The sequence below is a fragment of the Triturus cristatus genome, chromosome 2_2, assembly GCF_964204655.1.
Source record: "Triturus cristatus chromosome 2_2, aTriCri1.1, whole genome shotgun sequence".
Classification (NCBI taxonomy): Eukaryota; Metazoa; Chordata; class Amphibia; order Caudata; family Salamandridae; genus Triturus; species Triturus cristatus.
This window is the reverse complement of record NC_140582.1, coordinates 335,791,060-335,810,702: the sequence shown is the minus strand read 5'-3', so window position 1 is coordinate 335,810,702 and position 19,643 is coordinate 335,791,060.

Sequence of the window (19,643 nt, the reverse complement as noted above, 5' to 3'; positions counted from 1 at the left end):
TCTCACTCTGCTCCAGACTTATGCATGTTGCTGCCACAGCTTTTAGGCATCCCGGCAAAGCGGATGCTACAGGATCTAAGGTAGCAGAAAAATATGCCACTGGGCGTCGCATCAGGCCATGAATCTGAGTTAGAACTGAGAGGGCACAATTATCTCTCTCACAACAAAATAAAGCAAAATCTTTTGAATAGTCGGGCATACCTAAAGCAGAGGCTTCACCTAAACAATCTTGTAATTTCAGAAAAGATTTTGTGCTCTCATCATCCCATTCTATCTGTTCTTTTGCTCGTTTCTTTTTCATTTGTATCAAAGGGTTCGCCAGCATGGAGAACCCCATAATCCACTGTTTGCAATACCCAACTACCCCTAGGAACATTCTTATTTCCTTCTGGGTTCGTGGTAACTTCATTTGTTTTATTATTTTTATTCTTTCTGAGGTCACTCTACTTTCCCCGCGTTCTATCTGGTGTCCCAGATATTTCACCTCTTTTCTGCAAAACTGTAGCTTCTCAGGGGACACTTTATGTCCACCTTTGGCTAAATGGTTCAGCAAGGCTATGGAATCTGTAACACAGTCACTTTTTGTTTTTGAAGCGACTAAAAGATCATCAATATACTCTACGAGGACAAAGTCCTAAGGCATTACTAAAGTCTCAAGATATTTTTTCAAAATCTGGTTAAAAATCAATGGACTTTCTGTGTACCCTTGAGGTACATGATTCCAAACGTAAACACGATCCTCAAATTTGAGAGAGAACAAAAACTGACAAGCTGGATGCAATGGGATGGAGAGAAAGGCATTACATAAATCAATCACAGTGAACCACCTCACATTCCATGGTATTTGATACAGGATCAATGCAGGGTTGGGCACCACCGGACAACTGGGCACAACAATTTTATTAATCTTTCGCAAATCTTGAACTACCCTATATTTACCGTTTGGTTTTTTAATGCCAAGTATAGGTGAGTTACAGGGACTACTCAATATCTCTTTTAATATGCCATGTTTGACCATTCTGTTAATTTCTGCTGCAACACCGGCTTTGACTTCAGTACTCATTTTGTATTGCCGGGTGTTTGGAAAAACCGCACCTTCCTTTACGGTCACTTTTACAGGGTCTACATCTGTCATTAATCCTACTTCTTTTCCAGTAAAATCCCACACATCTGGATTTACTGTCAATTTTACTTCTTCTGTCAAGTCATCCTGGGTTATTATTGAATACAATTCATTTACTTCTGCTCCTTGCTTGGCTAGCATGATTTTATATATTCAGTCTTCATCTGGGGTTTGAATGGCAACACCATTCGGCGTGCAGAATATGGTGCAATTTATTTTGCACAATCAATCCCTTCCTAATAAATTCACAGGACTGGAGTTGCACACTACAAACTTGTGCATTTCTTTGACGTTTCCAATGAATATTTCCATTGGCTTTGAAATAGGGGTCCTAATTTGCTTATTAAAAACGCCCACTACTTGGATCTCTTCTCCCGAGAGGGGTAGGTTTGGAATGTCTGCTGTTCTTACAGTAGAACGGGTAGCACCAGTGTCCAACAAAATGGTAATGTAATTTCCCTCTACCTTCCCGTCGATATACGGACCTAACTGATCTGCCGGTAAGGATGCGCCAAGTACGCAATCCTCATCCTTCCCTCTCAGGCACCGTCATTGATCTTGGTCCTAGAAATAGGGGTCCTGCAAAAGGAACTGTGATGTTAAGTAATTTTTCTTACCACTTCCTTCTTGAAATCCTGTGTCTGTACTGTACTTGGCTTGACTCACAAATTATGGCATAGGGGCAGGTGGCAATTGATTCTGCAGGTTTACAACCTGTTGTGGTTGACTCATTATCACCTCATTCTGCGTCGTTGGATTTAAATTTTGATTTGGGCTATTAATATTTTGTATATTCTTACACTCGTTTTTCCAATGCCCGAATTTTCCGCAACCGTGACAAGGGAATTTCTTCTTTGCCTCTTCTCTGCTCAAACGCCCTTTTGGTTTTCCTCCATTATTTTCACCATTTCCTTGCCCTTTTCCTGATTTCCCTGCCATGTTATGTAACTGGAGTTCTTGTTGTTCTGCCAATTTAACTTGAGCCCCATCACTTTCTCCTCTAATATTTTTCGTCTATTGTCAATTTCATCTCCACAGTACTTTGCATATTTTAAAATCTCATCTATTTACTTATTTAAATCCTTTGCATGTGTGTTTAATAGAGCGTACGAGTTTTAGTTTAGCACTAGCAGGAGCATTAGGATGTGAGTTCAAAGCGGCCATTGTTAGTGCTAATGCGCAGCTGCAAAAGTTTCCCACCAAAAGCAACAGAGTCATACTACATAGATGCAGTAGACGCATGCGCAATAGAAATCCCTCGTTTTGTCTGCCATTTTAGAACATTCATGTTACTGGTTAGTAATGCACATAGAAAGCTTCCCCTAGATAAAATCGTTTATGGTGTATTGCGGTTTTAGTATTCACAAAACAAATTGGTTACATTATTACACGTTATTTGAAAGGACTGAATCCAAGCAAGTTTCTTTCACGAATCCTTGCTCCATCACAGTCACATTCTGCGAAGTGATGCAGAGCAGAGTTTTTCTCTCTAGCAGTTTGCCAATGTTCAGTTGGCGACTGCTCATGAGAAAACAACATGTGCTAGACCTCCTCCCAGCGAGATTTCTCAATGTGGGCGGTCGTGGCTGGTCCCAACCACTTGCGTTGAGAAATCTGCCGCTCCCGTTGAGGAAGCTGCCGCCCGTGTAGAATGTCAATTCGAGCAACAGAAATCAGAAACGCCCTGTGGAGTAATGTGTAGTGCTTTTCGTGCTGATTTTACTGCGCGGGACAAACTCCCGTAACTAAAAATCAGTGTGAGCAGCGCAGCTTAACAGGCTCTGCGGCTGGCAGAACTCTGCGGAGTGGGGCTGAGGTTTTCTGGCACTTCACAGAGTTGCATGGAGTAAAACTCCATGAACTCCATCCAAATCTAAGTTTTTTTGCAGTAATCAATAATTTGCTGGTATAGGGTTGTTGGTACTTCAACATCAACACATAATATTTGGAGCCCACAGAAAAATACTAGATCACTTGTCACTAAGAGCTTTTCATTAACTTGTTTGAACACCTTCCTACCATCATTAAGCAGTATTCTTCATTGTGTGGCGTCACATGTACACTTGTTGCAAAGCAGAGTCCCTTGGCATCTTGTCTGCAATTTGCTCTAATGCTGTCTTAGTCTGTTGTTCCACTATGAAATTGGCATATTGTTCTTCAAATGAAAGACATGTGACAGTTCGAGCCAGAGGCTTATGTTGATGTAATCAGAGCGGCTGTGCTCCTTTCCTGGATTGTGAATAATGTTGAAAAATCCTACTCCAATAAGCAGAAACCCTACATTTTAATGTAAAGTGGCATTTGGATTTTCTGGTTTCCATAAATTGTCAGCAACGCTTAAAGGTCTCTTACGTTAATGAGGGATGCAGCTGCTTTCCAGCTGGTCTCTATGTGTTGTCTTTTATTGTGGCCAGTATATAATCATTGAAATGATAAAAAGGAGCAGGATAGCTTCAACAAGTTTACTGTCAAATCTCCATAGATTAGGATCCCATCGCAACTCACATTGCAAGCAAACTTCAATTCCAGATCTTACACCCAAAATCACAGAAAGAAAATATGCACCTCTACTCACATTACTAACACTGTGAGGGCTGGTCGGTTATTCACAATGTGGGTTACACACACACACGTGCTCACATACACATGTTCTCTCTCACTCTCTACTCACACAGCGTGGTACATACCCATAAAGGCCAAACATACACAGCACTGCAGAAATAGAGAAAGGGAGATGGTAAAAAGAAAACAGATAAGGGGATGATGAAATATATCTTCCACACAGAACAACAATATGTACAGTAATTTGTGCAATATAATGAAGAGAATGTCTACAAACAAAATTTAAATCCGTATACCCATGCTGCAACGTTTCATTGGCCAAAAGCCATCAACCAAAAACCTCACCAGCTATGTTGGCCACACAGAACAGCTAAAACTCTCACTTGGAACATAGCATATATTTTAAGATCATTCCTTCTGTGTTCACCCAGGTTTCACTTGATATGGTTGTCTGTACACCACCAGCAGCTCTAACACCCAACTACTTCCCCTGTAGCCTTAAAGGCAGTGAAACCAACTTGCGGAACTCTGTTCCTCATCCCAGAAAAAACATCACTTTTGGTATTTTGTGGCCACTACCAAACTGGGACACGAACCAGCCCTAGCAGTGCAGGCGGACCGGCCCAGGGAAGGGGTGCTGTTGTGAAGCACTGCTGCCGCTTTTGTTACAGGGGGTTGCTCCTACCATTCCTGCCAATATCAGTACCAACACAACTACCTAGCAGTGCGACATTTCAGACTATTTTTGGCACTCATAGGTATAAGAATTGTTTGTGACACATGTTTTAGACATTTTCAATGTATATTGAATTAATAAACAAATGTTGTTGTGCTGCTCTTTAAATTAGGGCAGTCTGCCACATGGTGACGCTGTTTGTCTAAGTGCCGGTGTTGACAATTAAGTGCCGGTGCTGAACACCGGAAACCACCGGCTTAAATTAAGCACTGGGCCCGATATTGCAGCACTGCTGCAAAACCAGCCCCAGTAACAAAATCGGCCCCCACCCTGAAAATGCCCGATGCCCACTAAGGCCAGTCCGGCCCTGTTCGTGGCATGCAATGCATGGAATAAATTTTTCCCCTCAAACTACTTATGATATGTTTGACAAGTGTGATTGCTGTCTGCACACTCTCAGATAAAATAAGATTCACTCGCTCAGCAAGGCTATTTAATAGTGGATTATTTATACAGTGCATGCCTCCTGTGACAGTTTCACTCTTCCCACTGCCATTCAGTTTAGGAAGTGATAAACTGAACATTGTTGTCCTAATGACCCACAGTAGTCCTGCTTTTAAAGGGCATTTAGCAAAAATTCAATGGGAGACTTTGTTGCGCACTATTAATCAAAAGTCACAAAACTTACAGGCACATGCATCAACCAATTTTGCAAGCGCAAACGGTGCGCTTTGCAAAAATCGACCGTTTGGGCCCGCAAAAAGGGCATTTGCGATGCATCAAGGTTCAAGGCACTCGCAATTTGAGGATTCGCAATTATTTGCGATTTCTCAAATTACGATTGCATTTAAGGGAACGCAATCTGCGATTCCTTAAATGCAATGCAAGAACCACTTTCGAATTGCGATTTCGTTAATAGGGGCGCAAATTACCATGAAGTTGAACTTGAAGGTAATTTGTGAAAACTTTGAAAAATGCATTTTTCAAAGTTTCGTGTTGCGCACACACATGCCCTTGGGGCATGTGTGTGCGCAACATGGGTGCCCATCAATATTTTAGGGGTGCAACAGGGTGTCATTTTGACACCCTTGAAATTGCATGTGCAATTTGCGAGTACCTATTGGTACTCGCAAATTGCGCATGCAATCTCCCATTCATTCCTATGGGTCTGTAGGCCCATAAAAATGAATGGGGAGCCATTCCTTGATTGCGACTCGCAGTTTAAAAGTCGTAAATAAGGAATTTGTAGGAATCCCTATTTTTCAGCGATTCCTACATACAAAAGCATTTGTGCTTCCTCATTAGCGAATCCTTATTTTTCGCTAATAAGGAATCTCAAATGGCATGTTTGATGCATGTGCCTGATAGTCTATTAAAAAAAATAACAACAGTATCTGCTTCATACAACCTCGTAATGCCTCCAATGGGGCATGAACTCAAAAGCAAGGATCCTCACAAGCCCCATTTGTAAATCTACAGATTGAGTGTATTAGCCTGGACTCTCCAATAGTTATACAGCTATTTAAAATCAAAACGCTTGTTAATTTAAATGTGTTTATAATGTTTGGTAACGTGCAAGCGCAACCTAAGTGCTCATTGCTGCAGCTGCTGGAAGAAAGAGGAACAACAGCCAAGATATTTAAGTAGAATCAAGGCTCAATGTTTGAAGGAGGAGATGGATGTTCAATAGTTTGAAGAATTCTCTGAAGGCTTCCTTGCATTGGAAAGACAAAGGCAAACGTTTCCATTGGTTAGAGCCAGGAGAATACCATAACTTCCCCCAAACAATTTGCATGTAGCTACTAGGAGCTATACACAGTTCTGCCATCCAATCTTACACATCTGGTTGGTTGATTAAGGCTATACAGTTTAGAAAGGAGGTCCAGATATTTCCTATGTAACGTATTATGCATCAGAAAGAGACTTTTACAATCTATTCCAACTTCTGTCTATCTGGTAACCAGTACAGTTAAGTGAAATGAATGAACTTAAAATGTGGTGGTGTGTTTTTTAGCTGAAAATGAATTTGACAGCAAAGTTTTTGGTGCCTTGTGGTTTACCCATCATTTGTGTGAGTAGAACTCAATACATACATTTATAGTAGTAAATGCATAAAAGGACCTCAGGTAGACCAAAAGTGATTAAGTAATGGGTCTAGGTACAATCCCACAAATGCGAAAGAGGTAAGCAAATATGATCTTGGTCACATTGCTGACTTGCCCGATGAAATATTGATCTTGAAGGGAACCCCACAACTTATGTGTTGGACCTGTCAGCCGTAGGGTGGTCTCCCCTTCCATTTTTGATCATGCCTCATTTTTTCCACCCTAATTTTTATGTTGGACTAGGTCTCCGGGCGCCTTTTCATTGCCAATCAGTGTTAAGGTGCAGGTGCTCCCTTCTCCCAAGATGGCTGCCACAGGCCCCTGCTACTGCAGAGTGGTCTTTCATAGTAGCACCCTAGCTGCCAGGAGCTGGCTGGAACCCCACAACAATGTTGCGACTCCAGCCCGCCTTTTTGTCCCATAGGTGGAGTGGGGAAGCTCCTGGAATGTGCTGGAACCTTCTAGAAGGGAGGTGTGGTTTTTCTTTTGCCGCCTTGGCCAGAGGTCACCTGACCTAGGGCTACTTAAGTGAGGGAGGGAACTTTTTGTGGTGAGTTGGCCAGTGGGGTGAAGCAAAGCTGGAAGAATCCACCAGGAGTGTAGGCGGTAGGGCCTAGCCAGGGACTTATGCCTCTGAGAGTGACAGGATTTAGGTGCTGCCTCTTAAGTGAGTGAGGGACCCTGTGAAACCCACTGATCTTGCCCAGCAGTAGGAGGACCCAGAGAACCTCTGCCCAGCCTGACTAGGAAGAACCTAGTCGCCTTCTCCATCCCTACCCCCCTGTAACAGAACCCCTTTAAGGGCGCCAGATACATCTGCGCCAACAAGACTTCATCTAACATCTGAGAACAGAGACTTATATGCCAAGCACTGAGACTGCGTGTCCAGAGTGAACTCTAAACTCATATGCCAAGCACTGAGACTGCGTGTCCAGATTGAACTCTAAACCTTATATGCCAAGCGCTGAGACTGCGTGTCCAGACTGACCCCTGAAGCCGTATGCGAAGCAGATTGGAGAGCCACCGGGGATTGACCAGGTATTAGCGCTGTGAACCCTGCGCTCCCTGACCTGGTCTGGGACCCCCGGCAGCGTGCTCCGCTGAGCGCGGAACCCCCATCCTTAACTTGAGCACCCCCCTGTGACGTGGAAGCCAGCGCGCTCACCGCCGCGGCCCGGAGGCCGGAAGAAGTGCCCTGCAGAAGTCGCGAGGCCTGTGAGAAGCCCGGGGCCCCGCCGCTGCCGTCGCAGCTGTGTGAGAAGGTGCGCGAGGCCTGGGGCCGAGTTTCCCCATCGTCGCTGGAGCGGACGCCTGCTGACGCCGAGAACGAGGTAAGCCCGGAGGCTGGGATTGTCCCTGGTGCGCCCCCTACTGGTTGGGTGCCACACCGCACCCTCAGCCCGGGTCCCCTCTCTGTGGGCGTTCCCCCCCTGTCATCGCGACGGAGAGACCCCGCCGAGGGATCCTCTCCTTGTGCCCCCTTGAACAGTACTGAAGCGTGGTGCCCTACGAACTGCACCGGAGCTGGGAGACTCGCTCTGCAAGTCCCGTGCGCTCCCTGCGGACAGCCCCCGTGTGAAGCATTGACTGCCCCGGAGTACGAGTAGCGCTCTGATAGCCCGGTTCCGACCTCAAGTGCTAGACACCCGAACTCACGAATAGCGCTATGTTATCTATGCTCCGTAGTGAAATGCTGAATGTCATTGCTCACGAATAGCGCTATGTTATCTATGCTCCGTAGTGAAATGCTGAATGTCATTGCTTACGAGTAGCGCTCAGTTATTCATGTGCCATATTGAAGTGCTACGTGCTAGTGATTACGAGTAGCGCTCTGTTATTCATGTGCCATATTGAAGTGCTACGTGCTATTGATTACGAGTAGCGCATTGTTATTCAGGTTCCATATTGAAGTGCTACGTGCTATTGATTACGAGTAGCGCTCTGTTATTCATGTTCCATATTGAAGTGCTACGTGCTATTGATTACGAGTAGCGCACTGTTATTCATGTTCCATATTGAAGTGCTAAATGTCCTTGATCACGAGTAGCTCTCTGTGCTAGATGCCCCGTTCTGAGGTCGTCACCGATTAGCGCGCCTAGCGCTATAATCACCCCCCTAAGGCGCTACAGGAAAGTGAAGCGCGCGAGTACATATATGTGAATGGTAATTGTACCTCAGGCAGTACTGATATTTTCTGAATTGCATTTAGGGGATGACCAACCTTTATAGCTCCTGACTGACAGGTATATCGCTAGGAATTGTGTTATCAGCTTATGAAATGTACTGCTACCTCATGATCTGCATCTAACGTGATCTACTTGGATAAACTTGAGTATTTACAAACCTCCTCCAGTGTGGCGTCACTTATTGTGTGTGTTCCTCGTCCCATGTGAGGTGCGTGTTGCATGGTTGCTTTACACACAGACCTTTGGTGGCCCGACCGCTCGTGTCACGTTACCACCCCATAGGGCCTGGAGACCCCAGGTCTTACATTATGACAAAGCTTAATAGTAACAGAGGGCACCCTTGTAGTTGGATTTTCAGAGCCCATGAAGAGTAGTTCTGTTCTTACTCTTTCATAAAGAACCATCTACGACTCATTGATTCTTGAACATGAAGCTAACACTTGTTAGTTGGGCATCAGCTTTCCTGTGATTATTGAATTGTTTGTATCTGGTTGTTAACAGCATTCTAGTGATATCATTTCCAATATTATTCTGATGTGAATGAACGTCAGTTTTTTAAAATAGACATTTATAAGGAATGTCGAGAGAAAAGAACCTTCACAAGAAAGTTCAATCCCCTTTGCCCTCACTCTTCAAGGTGCGGATTTTCAGTGTGTTATATCCTACTGAATGTAAGAACCTGGAAGGGCAATAGGTTGAGATCTGATCCATCTGGAAAACATGACAATTGCTATTCAAGGTCTTGTGAATTAACCTCTGCTCGATAGACAGCCAGTATACCGGACTGATGGGATAGAACATGTGGCCAAATGCATGATCTTGTAACTCAGATGTATTGTTGTGAGTCTGATGAAGCTCGTATGTTCAATGAGCTGGAATACAGCAAGTTCCTATAGTCCAAACAGCGGACATGAATATTGTTGTAGCTGTAATCTTATCCACCTGAATCAGTAATGTGGTCATTTTCGGAGGTTTTCTATTAATACTCACAAGAGAAGGTTACCATAGTTGCGTAGGGAGTTGGTAAGTGTGAAGTGCAGAAGACCTATCCCATGGGGATAAAACACATACCCAGTACCAAGCAACAGAAATCAAATCAACAAAGATCTTCACACTCTCTAACATCTCTCCCCTCTCTAATAGTTAGATAAACAAAATTTAAGGAAATCAGTTTTGAAACTCTGTTGACATGTTTTAAAATTATTGTGTGTCCACCGACAACAGCCGGCAGGGAAGATATTAGACTTCCATTTGGGTACATAATTCATCAGCATGCTTACTTCTCCTATCTCTTGACTTTAACACTGACCTAAAGGTTTTGTTCTGAAATGCTTTGTGTGGACCTAACAGTAAACATATAGTATGGTTTTCTGACTACGACATGAAGCACAATACATTTTGGACATAGCACATTATTTATTATGGTATTGCAAATTAGCTTCATTAATCAATGTTGTTACACACCCAATGCCATTTTATTAGGTATACTTCTACTAAGCAAATAAAATTGGGCTTTAACGTAAGATATTGACAGGTTCCGATATTGTACTATATTGCAGTATGTATACAGTGCTAGATGCCCCTTTGTGGGGCACTGAAGTGCTTACCTAAATGTACATCAAGCTACACCATGTAGAGTGTATGGTTGCAAAGGCGTTATATTTATTTTGTGATCCTATGTGGGAAGATTTTCCATGTCATGAGTGAGGACCACCAAGGTGCGGTTATCGTGCTGCAGGACGCAGCGCGTAGCAGTGTGGTGGATGATGAATTGTGAGAGACAGACATGCAGTTTTATGGTTTTCGGTAAGCTGGCACCTTTGACTTGTTCTGCAGGTCCCTTTATTCTATTTCTTATGATTGCATTCTGCTTTCCTTGTTACTGCACTGGGTTGTCCAATCTGAAATTTTGTGTGTATATTTGTGGTCCTTTGCTGGCATGATTGGGACAAGAGAGATCTGCTGGGATGTGCCTTTGTTACTTTTATCCCATATTTGACTTTCATTGTGAGATGTAAAGAAGGGGTCAGTTTATATAGAAAGGTGCGACCTGCAGTGGGTGACTAGATTAAAGTCCTCCAAATTGTCCAGCAGTGTGAGACAGATCTGTTCAGTTAATCCATGCCTGTTTATTTGGTGATGTCTGGTTTTTGACGGTGTTCATTTATTGTTATAGCATTAACTCGGCCCCTTGAGGCATCGTAGCATCTGTTCTGTGAATAGAATACACATACAATATTCATAATAAGAAACATATGAAGATTAGATTAACGAAGGAAATGTAAATAATGTGCTAATTCCACACCCCAGATAATGCTTCCTAGTTAGTAGTTTGTAAGCACATCCAGATTCCAAGCCCAGAATCTGTCACTTAGTACACTGAAAGGAATCAGCCAATCGATGGTTGCGGAAGTGAGACTGACAATCTCAAAGATTGTGGCGGGCAGAGCATATGCCAACCGCTGCCGCTAACTTTACACTTTAAGATTTATACTCGAGTGTTTACTCAGTGGGGATAACAAAGAGTACCAGTGTATAATTTTGTCAATCGCAGAAACCTGGTGGCTGGTATTTTAGGAATCTTAAATTGATTTTAAAATTGTAATCTGAACGCATTTGTATGTGCCTAAATGATTTTAAAATATTTTATTCCACAACATATTTTCCTTTTATGATTATATATTGTATGATTTTAATTAATTAACAGTCAAATGTATTTTTTTTATTTTTATTTTAAAACACCTGCTGACAGGTCACTGTAGTCAGTCTTAAGCCTCTCCAGGGAGCCCAGGTGCGCATGTGTACACGAGTGTCATGTGGACAGCAGATCCATTGTGAGCAGCATTAACCCCAGTGACAGACATGTATCCACTTCAGTGCAGAGGATTATATCTGATTCTCAGGGCTAATCCTTCATGTTGATAATTATCTACGTATGATAGAAGGCTGCGCCATGACATATTTATCAGTAGCTCTTGATTGCACACAGCTGGCTTCCCCTCCATTGTAAGTCACTGGCATGGCGATGATGCTTTACATGCAGAGTCGATGTATGTAAATGGCATAGTGCTGTGTATTTCACACTCTTGGGCATCATGGTATTATCACCATGAGGGTCAGTTATGCCTAGCAGACCCCTGGCACTATGAGAGCGCCCCGGTCTAGCTGAGCATTGGAACTCATCCCTGGCAGACTCGTGTTTTGCGCAAAACTCTCGCACTGCAGACCAGCACCACAGGATGGCTGGCACATTGAGTATCATTTGAGCAGTGAGCAGACCTCTGGCACTCTGAGAAAGCCTCAGCCTTCCTCAGAATTGGCTCTCCTCTCTGGCGGAATTGTACTATGAACATAGGTGACAGAGCTGGGCAGCATCACATGTATGTTGGCACACTGAGTGCCATAGTACCAGCATGTGGGAACTTTTATCAGACCCCTAGCACCATGACCAGGCCTCTGGATCTCTGAGAGCGCACTGGCCTATCTGAGCATCAGCGCTCATCCCTGGCAGACTTGTGTTTAAGCAGAACTCCGGACAACTGAGAAGCACCACAGCAGGCTGGCATATTGGGCACCATATTAAAAACACTAAGGGCTATATAACTGGGAGCACGTTGTAATATTTGAGAAACACTTAGATTTATGTTGGCGGAAGCCTGGCATGTGACGGCAGTGCCCACGCATATAACAGACTAATTTTTGAAAGTTTTAAAGGAGGATTAACCGGCAGGGAACAGTAAAGAGCATTCAGAATTGCCGTCATTTTCCAATGGGTTTTCAATGGTTATTTTCCAGTGAACACTTCATATCAGATAGTTTTTGCTTCAACAGTGATGCAAATGAATTTGCCTGTTGTGTGTCCAGGGTTTTTAAATCATAGTTCTGACTCATTTATTTTTCAACAGTCTTCTGCCAAGAAACCCCGTCTTCCTCAAAATCATAGTTGTGTGGTAGAGACTTGTAAAGCTAGACCCATAACTGGCCGTAGACACAAGGACCAGATCACGGTGATCTTCAAGTCACTTCATTGGCTCCTGGTCAAAGAGAGATCCCAATTCGATACCCTTCGTCCTGTCCGTATATCTGTCCATGGACAGGCTCCCAGCTATACAACCAAAGTCTCCTGAGTAGGCATCTGAGATCTGCTAACCAGAAGAGTCCGACCGCCCGCTCTCCCAAGAATTGTTGTCTACCACCCCGTCCAACCATCACTCCCCCATTCTGTTTACCTTTCATCTCACAGCGCCTTGACGCAGCATTAATGGGCTATGTGTAGCTGCTCAAAACTCTAAATAACTGCATTCAGTGCTCAGTAATGTGACCTGTTCAAGCGTCTGCTGGCCAGTTGTACCGCTTGTTAGTGTGTGTGTGTGTGGGGGGGTTGAGGTACAGCGGCCCCTGCTCTGAAGTCTCTGCTGTCAATGAATCCCAGGCAGTCTCTCTTTAGACCGAAGTGCTGTAACTTGTGGTTCCAGGTCCTTCGCAGACCTGTGGAACCAGCTCTGTGGGATAGAGGGAGGAGTTGGTATGATGAAATGTGCCCTACACAAGGACACCCCTGAGAGGTGTTTATTGTCTGTAACTTCCGGGATTTCCTAACTTTGTAAACAGAGATAGTGAGTGGAGCCCCCTGCACGGCTCAGGACGGACGCGCCTCCAGCCCCCCAAAAGAGATGGAACTTCCTGTTCGGATTTTCAAAGGTTATTATAGGGAATTAAAGTGGGATCTTCATCTCCCAAACTGCTACCCTTCCGTTTCTGAGATATGACATCATAGGTTTCTAATGAGAAATGATTTCCTTTGACCGTTTAAAGTCTATTATTTTTAAGAATACATTCCAACCATGGAAAGCACAGAGGAAATATCGTTTTTTTAGTTATTCCTTATAAAAAGTATGTATGATTCCCTTTATTATTAGTGACGCTGGCGAGAATTATTTGAAGTGGGTTCGAATGTGTGAACGTGACTCTTCTTTTGTAAACTTAAATCTCAGGTATATTCTTAGAGAGATGCTAAGAACTGTAGGCAGAGCCATATAGAGACAGAGATAAATAAATGCGTACAAACACATACGCACTCATGTAGATAAATGGCAAATGTAAATAAAATTATTAAACGGGTGTTTACATGAACTGTTTACTATGTTGGATTCAAATGTGTGAATGTAAATATTTTATTGTAAATACAAATGGATGTCATTAAATTCACACATGCGCAGATGTATAGGCATGCAGGAAAAGATACAGATATGCCTCGCGACCCTCACTGGTGTTTTGCCGCGCTTTACAAATCCCTTAAATTGATCTGCGCGCGCTCACAAACACTCTTAATATCACGGTTACTAACTAGTATGATCACAGTTCCTCCTCCGTTTTAGGAAACCAAGTGAGGGGACACTGAGACTTTGGATCAGCCTGGGGTGTCTTCCTTGGATTTCCCACGAGACCCTCTCTTTGTGGTCTTTTTTTTAGGTCTCGGGACCATCCGGTCGGCAGACCGGAAGTCCGGAGATTTAATGTCTTTGAGAAGAGGGGCTTGCACCCGCCCCTCTTCTCTCCTGTTCTCCATTGGCGGGCCTCTTAAATGCTGGCCAGCCACTGGAGAAGAGGTCCAGTCACTCCGTTGAAGCCCCGTCCTTTTCGGATCGGGGGCGTGTTTTTTCGTTGCTTTTCGCAGGGCGTGTTTTTCTCTCCTCCAGCCAATGGCAAGAGGAGAGAAAAAGAAACACGCCCCCGAATCCAAAACCGAGTCTGCGTTTCTCCGAGGCATTTCTGCTTTGCCTCGGAGAAAGGCGGTGGTGTCCCGGCGTCCGGACGCATTTGTTAATTTCCAATACTTGTTCAATTTCTCGCCCGCTTTCTCCCATTCAATGTCACTTCCCGCCAAGCTTCACTTTCACTTCTTCCTCTCACCGAAGGACTCTCGGGTTGTCCTCTCCAGGTTCTGCTGTCTTGCGCTTCCCCTCCACGCTCCATCCTCACTCGCGCAGCCCCTCCCCTTCGGCGCAAACATGGCACCCACGCAGCGCGAGGCAGGATGCGTCCATTGTGTGATCCGAGCTCGCGATGGAAGCAGCCAAGAGGCAGCCCTGGAAATAAGAGAGGGAGCGGGAGAGATTGGAAAATTGTAGACTCCACCGGCCCGGCTAGGGGGAGGGTCCTTTTGTGATGAAATGTTGCATAAATAATGCCGGTGGGGGTCTAAATTCACCGTTTCCATGGAGACCTTTGTGCCTGGCTGAACTCCATTCTGCTCGGCTCCAAGACTGCAGCCACTGTGCCGTGGTATCCTCAATCAATATCGCTGGACGGGCTGTAGCCGAGGATCGCTGGCTGTTGCAGCCGCCTTCTTCCCCTTAATACATTTCCTCCCCACGTTGGCTGTTTCCTTGTCGCTGTCTCTCGAGCCGTAGGCGGGTGTGGATTTTTGAGCTTCCTTGTTGCTCGTGAGGAGGAGCCCTCGCGGCAGTGCACCGTCCTCCCCTGGCTCCACCAGGGTTGCTTTTTTCAGACTTGTGGGTGAAGTGTCACCGGAGCCCTTGCTTGTGACGGCTGCCTGCTGCAGAGGTAACATATAACCTGCTAGTGATGCTGGACTGTCTGCAGTGAAACGGGACTCGGGGCGTCTTTCATCATGCTGGTAAAGTTTGTGGCGCTCTCCACACATGGCTATTGCATGTGTGTGGCCATGAAGAGGGAGTGTTAGAACCGCCCCTCACAGCGCTCGCAGAAGATGTCTGTGCTTAATCCCCAAGTACGTAAAAGGATGCCTTTATGTCTATGAAAAAAGTGAAAAAAAGATGAGATAAGGACTTTGCTCCCACTATGGTCTCGGATATGTTAAACATGTTGCGTGGGCCCACTTATTCGCAGCGATAGAGTGTTTGCATGTTTCAAGCTTTGGTGTAAGCCATGTCGGATTTTCTTAATATTTGATGATGGGACATTAGCAAATGTGATCGGCGTGGGAAGTCAATCTTTGCTTAGTTCGTTAAAGGCTGTTCAGAGCTGAGCTCTTCGAAAAATCAATAATGTCGAGGGGGGGGGGGGGGGGCAGGGGCTACAGGCCAGGTCAGAGCTCGGATTTCCATTAATTTAGTGAAAGCAAATTAATAATATATGTGCCCTTAACAAGTTGGTGTTTTTGGACCACAGGCCATTTTTTAACAAGGGTGCACTTGAAGATGTCTTCCGCACCAGTAAAGAGCTTTTTAGAACGGTTCACGGATGCTATGATTTTCTGACACTAAACTGTGTTAGTTTCGTTGAAAATGAAACGTGTGTTTATCATATATTTGCTAAAGTCATGCTATACAATCGCAGACAGACGATCGTCCCAAATAGATGGTTCACAACTCATGTGTAATGCAAATTATGAGAGCCTGGCTGTGGCCGAAGTGGAAAGTGTGTTACGTTTATCACACCAGATATAGTATGCGACCGCACCAAAATCCTCAGCAAATACGCACTCGAAACACAAGTCTCATTATCTACCAGAGGTTTTCTGGCAGCACAATATGATGGGACTGACAAGCTAAACTCTAGCTGTGAAAATGCAGGGGGTGCAGTGCCTGTCACACACTTCATAATTGCAATATGTGCGGTAACAAGAGCTCCCACACACAGTACCTACCAGGGTCAGGGCCTAGGCATGCACTCCTAGAGTTTTCCCAGAGCCACTATAGGGTAACCCATGCGAATAATTGTAACCAGGTGAAATTATCTACATAGTGGAGTGGTTGTCAATAGTAAATAGTGCAACTGATTGTACAGGGTGCTTCATTGTTTCCTCGTTGGGCAGAAGGTTGCAATGAAGCCTTGTGCTTACATAGTTATCCCCTGGTTACAAAAAGGCATCTTTGTATCTGCCTCCAAGTGATTGATGGTTAATGCAGGCAGCTTTTATTTGTTTTTTTTGTGACCTGCAAGGTGCACGTGTGTAAGTCACGTTTTATTTTCTGATTGAAGACATTGAATGACGTGGGAGTAGTTGACTGATATCAATGAAGACTTGATAATAGTTGAAATAGAGTCTCCGCAGTCATCTTTCACACAAGAATTATTGACAATCAAGAGCCTGTGTGAAATGACGTTTCCCGTGACTGAAAATAGAAATCCTATGGACCCCTTTGAGATGCCGTTTTGTGCGTTTGTCAACATGTAGTAACAGCTATGAATTGGGAAATGCATACACCAGGCCAAATGCTATCTGGAACCATCAGTTAACGAATGAACAAGAAAACTCCTAAGTTTCAGCTGGAGGTAAATAAGTATGAACCCTGGTGCTGTACGAGCTAGCAAGTGTCTCCATAAACAATACACAAGAAGCTTTCAATAAACCTGGACAATTACAACCGTTCTCCAGAGGGAGCGCGTCAGCTCCTCTTGGAGCCAGTTAACCCTTAGCTGTTCGTGCCTGCACTACACCGCCACTTCATTGGGCACTGTACAATACAGTGCAAACAAACGGAGTGTTAGTGGCAAGCAGCACCTTTGTGATAAAGAGCATTGTTCACCTGGTGCGCATGGTTCCATTGCCTTCCGTGCACGCCTGGGTATACGTGCAGTCAGGCGCGCAACACCCATTGGACTCACAGGGCTTCAGCCCCCCCCCGTCGTGTGTGGCAGCCCGGGATGAGACAGCTTCCCGGGCAAAAAAGCAGCCGCACCCGAGCACTTCACAGGTCTTTAACCCCTTCGCTGCTGCGGACATTCCGCTGCAGCGCTGGGGGGGGCAGGGGGGCAGCGCGGCGGGCCTGTGCTCATGACGGAGCCGCTCCGTCATGAGCCACAGTTGAGCTGTGCTCATGACGGAACGGTTCCGTCATGACTCCGCCCATTTGCGTTGTCGCCCCGCACAGGCGGGGAAACAGCGCCGCGCAGGCGGAGCGGCCGCCGACAGGATTGTCATGACGGAACCGTTCCGTCATGAGCACACGGCAACCGTGGCTCATGACGGAACGGTTCCGTCATGAGCAGGGAAGGGGTTAAAAGACCATTTGCATGTTAATGAGGCCTCGCTGTTGTTTCACCCCTTCTAAGAGCCCCTGCAGCTCCACTCTGCCTATTGCTTAAAGTTCAGCCCCCCCCCCCGAAATTTTTGCTCAGCCCCCCCCCGAAATTTGGCTCTAGTTGCGCCTCTGCGTGCAGTGTGGTTATTTAAGTGGGCGCACGCACTGCACGAACCGTCAGTGGGGATTCCAGACAGCAGTTATTGAGCCGCGTCGTGGGCGTTCCTCTTTCAAACATATTGCACTTTGTGGGTTGCCTTTATAGTACCGTACACATTCATGTGTCCAGAGGGGTGGCATCGAAGGGTTTGTGCATTTTCAGCAAAAAAAAAACCAATTTCAATGCTTCACTATTAGCCAGCGACTGGCAGACCTTTCCCAGTGCTCATTTGGAAAAAGTATAATGCTATGCTGACCTCAAAAGAAAAGAAAGTTTTAATAATCAACAGATTTGAGTTATTGCACCTGTCATTATGACATGTCCTGCTCACATGAAACCTGTCGCCTTGTAGCACAGGACAACCACCCTGTCTCCTTTCTTTTACACATTTTTTCTGATCATTTATGGTATTTTACTGCAGAGGGCTGCTTGCGCCATCCTGACGTGAAGTCAGTTGTGTGCCCAACCAAAGACTCAGTGACTTTAAACTGATGTCTCGTCACGATTCATATTTCTGATAATGCCCTCTCTATATCAGAGCATCGTGACGCCCCTGGCAATCTGGGTAGAGTTGTAGGAAACCACTTTAGTGAATCCTGTTCACTGAGGAGTGTCGAGCAGGCTGCGTCTCCAATAAATCCTTGGCCCCTCTGCTGAGACTGACCACTACGGTGCCAAATAAACCCCCAAACAAGCCACTGAACAGTCGTGTCAAGCTGTTTAGCACACACCTTTCTGCCTCTGTCCATTGTTAGGACTGGTGTGAACTGCGTATAAAATAAACACCTTGACATCCTTCCCACCCAACCTACACACCTACAAATCTAAGTGTAGTGACGTGACGTGACGTGTCCGCGTATGCGGGGCCTGCGCGTACACGCTGCAGAACGCTGGGAACATTTGAGGAATCTTGCTCTCATTCGTAACTCTAGAATAGACATGGTTCACTGTTGGAGACCAAAGATTTTTTCATATGATTGTGCAAGTTGAGATTGCTTTACTTTAATATAGTATAACCACACTTTGAACATACATTAGTCAAATACAGGACATTGTATACATACATGAACAAAGACAATTATGCTTCTTAATTAGGCCTCCCGGTTTTATGGTATTTATTTTTTTAACATTTCCGTCTGTATTTATCCATATTTATTTTTTGGTCATTTTTTCTGTATTTATCCACATTTATTTTTGTCGCAAGCAAAAGCTGCAGCTAGTATTTTTTCACATTTATTTAAATGCACACTGCGCACTTGCACTCAGATGTTATAGGTTTAGATATATTTATAAATATGGCAAATTAGGTAAACACAATACATTTATCTGAAAACTTTGCCAAAATAATTTTATGTGAACGTAGGCATAAACAGACCTTGAGTAACTTGCATTAAGAAATCTTTACTGTGGGGCTGTACACCCCAGGCACCAGAGGGGAGGATATAACTCCCTTTTTGTAAACAGGCTTTTATATCCTTTTCTTATCTAGTCACATTTTCTGTACATTCAAAGACAGAGGTCAAAGGCCACGGTGTGTCTCCGAGGGAGCAAACCATTCTGTTTTTTCATTGCAGAACAACTTCTTTCTTATCTTTTTTCAAACGGAGGAGATCATTATTTTCCATCATACACTATGATAAATCTCTGTTTTTAAACTGCTAAAACTGCTAAAACGAAAGTTGAGTGTTCATATTTTTGAGGGGAGGAGGAGGGTGCGATTCGTATTATTTCAACACAGGAAACATTTTCCCCCGAGCGAACACACAGAACAATGGAACTCTTTTAGCCCTTTACCTGAGCGCCAGCTGAATTTCATCTGG